We start from the raw sequence: 3,709 nt of genomic DNA on the forward strand, positions 1-3,709 counted from the left end.
GGGTTCAAGCTATTCTCCTGCCTCAGCCTCCTAAGTAGCTGGGACTACAAGCACCTGCCACCATGCCCGGCTAATTTTTGTATTTTTAGTACAGATGGGGTTTCACCATGTTTGTCAGGCTGATCTCAAACTCCTGACAAAGGGGATCCACCCGCCTTGGCCTCCCAAAGTGCTGGGATTACAGGCATGAGCCACAGCTCCTGGCCTAAAGCCCGTTCTTTTACCCAAAACCCAACATTTTACTCAATGCTTTACCTGTAGTTTCTACCCAATTATTTCTAACAATTTTCTCCCCTTTTCACATTTTAATCAAGTCACTCATGAAACAACACAAGGCTAATTTATACCAAGACAGTTATTAATAGGTACTTTTTTTTTTACTTTTTTCTTATTTTTAAAACATTGTTTTTTTCTTACCCTTTTCTCCACCCCTCTGTAATTTTATTTACATATTTTTTTGGAGTCAGGGTCTCACTCTGTCACAATCACAGCTCACTGCAGCCTAGACTTCCTGAGCTCAAATTATTTTTCTACCTTAGCCTTCCACCTCAGCCTCCCAAGTAGTTGGGACCACAGGTGCACGCCACCATGTCCAGCTAAATTTTTTGTGGTTGTATTTTTTTGTAGAGACAAAGTCTCACTTTGTTGCCCTGGCTGGACTCAAACTCCTGGGCTCAAGTGATCCTCCCACCTCCACCTCCCAAAGTGCTGGGAACATACAAATCCTAAAACAATCTTCAAGCTACCTAATTCCTCTCCTCATACCTTCTCTAATTCATATGAATACTTAGCACATACTCTTCCAGGAAGGAAAATTAAAATTCCACCCTACACCAATTTCCCCCAAATGTTGCCAAACACATCCACGCTTTCAGAAAGGCAAATATGCATCTGCAAAAAATGTTAGAAGCTGTTAAAATAGAATATGTTCTAGAAATAATAAGACTAAAAGCTAAAGCTACAAGCTATGAGTATTGAAAAGGTAGCCTTCCTTCAAGACAGGCAGCAGTCTGAACAAACATATCTACTTACATTTCTGCCTATAATCCCTTTTAAATCACTATTATTAGTGGCAAGTGGTATTGCTACTATTGTTAGTTAGGAGAGTAAGAAATCCTTAACACAGCTGGAAAAAAAGAAAGAATGCTATCCACAGTTCAGAAATTGAGGAATTCTGTTAAGATTAAAAAGTTGATGAGACACAGTGACTGAGAAGTCAGAGAAAACCTAGCTTAGAGACCCAACAGAGGTCTCTATGAAGGTAAGAGTGATTCTACTGTGCTCCAAACTCAGAAACTAGACTACAGGAGAGGACCCTGAGGGGATCTCCAAGGAGACTACAGGGGAAACCAACCCAGAGTCTTTGCACAAGTGAATCCCAATACCCTTTTGGCTGGCCTTTTCCTGAGAAGCAGGCAAGCACAGCCTAAGCTAAAGCTCAGAGCATGGTGGACAGAGGGATTTTAACCACCTCCCCAGTAGGCAGAGGAACTTAGCAGACAAAAGAGAACCTACTGGCATACCTCTTTATAGTTGGCAGCAGTTCCTACTCCTTCTGGTCACCAGAGGCAAGCTCCCATAATCAGACTATTCAACTAGAAGCAAACCAATATCCTCAAACACTCAAACGTTGAACAGACAATCCCAAATCACTAAATATTCCAAGAAAACCAACATCACAAAAGAACTACTCAACAATATATCTAATACTAAAGAAAAGCAAGAAGAACACGTTAAATATAATCAATATCTTTAGAAAAATCAGAGGCACTATTATATTCAAAAAATAGGCAACAATTAAAAGAAACAATTAGGAAAGGATGGAGAAGCTGAAGTTCTCCTTAAGCAAGCGGTGTCAAGAGATATTACCCACAGTGAGGGGTACTGAAAAATTAAGGAATTCTGGTAAGATTAAAAAGTTGACTTTTTAATATCATTGACTGTGGAGATGGTTACTAAAAAACTGTAAACACTGCATTCTAAATGGATGATTTGTAAGGTATGTGACTGTGTCTCAATAAAGGATGTTTTAAGACACAAAGAAAAATATAACTGAAGTTATAAAAGTGAACAGTGGACCACACAAATAGATTCAGCTGATACTGACAAAAGGGGAAAGGCAATTCAATGAGGAAAGGATGATCTTTTCAACAAGTGATAGAGAAACACTGGGACATCTGGAGGCAAAAACATAAATCTAGACACAGATCTTACACCTTTCACAAAAATTAACATAAACAGAATGGTAGGCCTAAAACTACAACACAATACTATAAAACTTCTAGAAGAAAACATAAAGAAAATCTATGACCTTGAATTTGGTGATGAGTTTCTAGATATAAAACCAAAAGCATCTTTAAAGAAAATATTGATAAATTAGTTTTATTGAAATTTAAAATTCTTCTCTGTGGCTGGGTGCAGTGGTGCATGGCAGTAATCCCAGGACTTCGAGAGTCCAAGGTGGGCAGATCACTCGATCTCAGAAGTTCCAGGGCCAGCTTGGGCAATATGTCAAAACCCTATCTCTACAAAAAGTTATCTGGGTGTAGTGGCATGTACCTGTTGCCCCAGCTACTTGAGAGGCTGAGGTGGGAGGCTGGAGGGGTCAAGGCTGCAGTGAGCCAAGACAGTGCCACTGCACTCCAGCCTGGGCAACAGAGTAATATCCTGTCTCAAAAAAATAAATAAATAAAATTCTGCTCTGTGAAAGACACTGTAAAGAAGGCCAAAAGTCAAGCCACTGACTAGCAGAAAATCTTTGCAGACCACACACATAGTAAAGGACATAACCAAAATATACAAAGAGCTGTTAAAATTCAACAATAAGAGCCTGAGTAAAATAGCAAGACTCCATCTCTGGATGCAGGGTGAGAGGAACCTAGCCAACGAGCCAGGGATGTGATCTCTGTAGTCCTAGCAACTCAAGAAGCTGAGGTGGGAGAATCACTTGAGCCCAGGAGTTCAAGGCTGCGGTAAGCTGTGATTACACCACTGCACTCCAACCTGAGTGACAGAGTGAGACCCTGAGTCTAAAAAGAAAAACAAAAATCAATAATAAGATAACCCGATGAAGAAAATAGGCAAAAAAGATGAACAAAGCCCATCAAAGAAGATATAAGATAGCAAATAAGCATATGAAAAGATGCTCACCATCATTTATCATCAGGGAACTACAAATTAAAATAATAAGATACCACTTAGTACACATCTTTTAGAATGGTTACAATCCAAAAAACTGACAATACCAAATGCTGATGAGGATGCAAAGCAATATGAACTCCCATCCACTGCTGGTAAGAATGCAAAAATGGCACAGCCACTTTAGAACATAGTTTGGCTGTTACAAAGTAGATCTTTTCATACAATCCAGCAACCACATTTTTAAGTATTTATCCAATTGATTTGAAAACCTATGTCCACACAAAAACCTACTTCCAGGGCCGGGCGCGGTGGCTCACGCCTGTAATCCCAGCACTTTGGGAGGCTGAGGCTGGTGGATCATGAGGTCAGGAGTTCGAGACCAGCCTGGCCAACGTGGTGAAACCCCATCTCTACTAAAAATACAAAATGTTAGCCAGGTGTGGTGGCAGGTGCCTGTAATCCCAGCTACTCAGGAGGCTGAGGCAGGAGAATCACTTGAACCCGGGAGGCAGAGGTTGCAGTGAGCCAAGATTGCACCGCTGCACTCCGGCCTGGGTGACAGAATGAG

General features: G+C 40.7%; 1 protein-coding gene across 1 annotated transcript in view; it reads right to left on the reverse strand.

The window, feature by feature from the left end:
• MOB1B (MOB kinase activator 1B) overlaps positions 1-3,709 on the reverse strand; it is a 78,425-nt gene that overhangs the window by 33,274 nt on the left and 41,442 nt on the right. The gene's annotated exons all lie outside the window — the stretch shown is intronic.

The sequence above is a fragment of the Cebus imitator genome, unplaced genomic scaffold (assembly GCF_001604975.1).
Source record: "Cebus imitator isolate Cc_AM_T3 unplaced genomic scaffold, Cebus_imitator-1.0 Scaffold283, whole genome shotgun sequence".
Taxonomy (NCBI): domain Eukaryota; kingdom Metazoa; phylum Chordata; class Mammalia; order Primates; family Cebidae; genus Cebus; species Cebus imitator.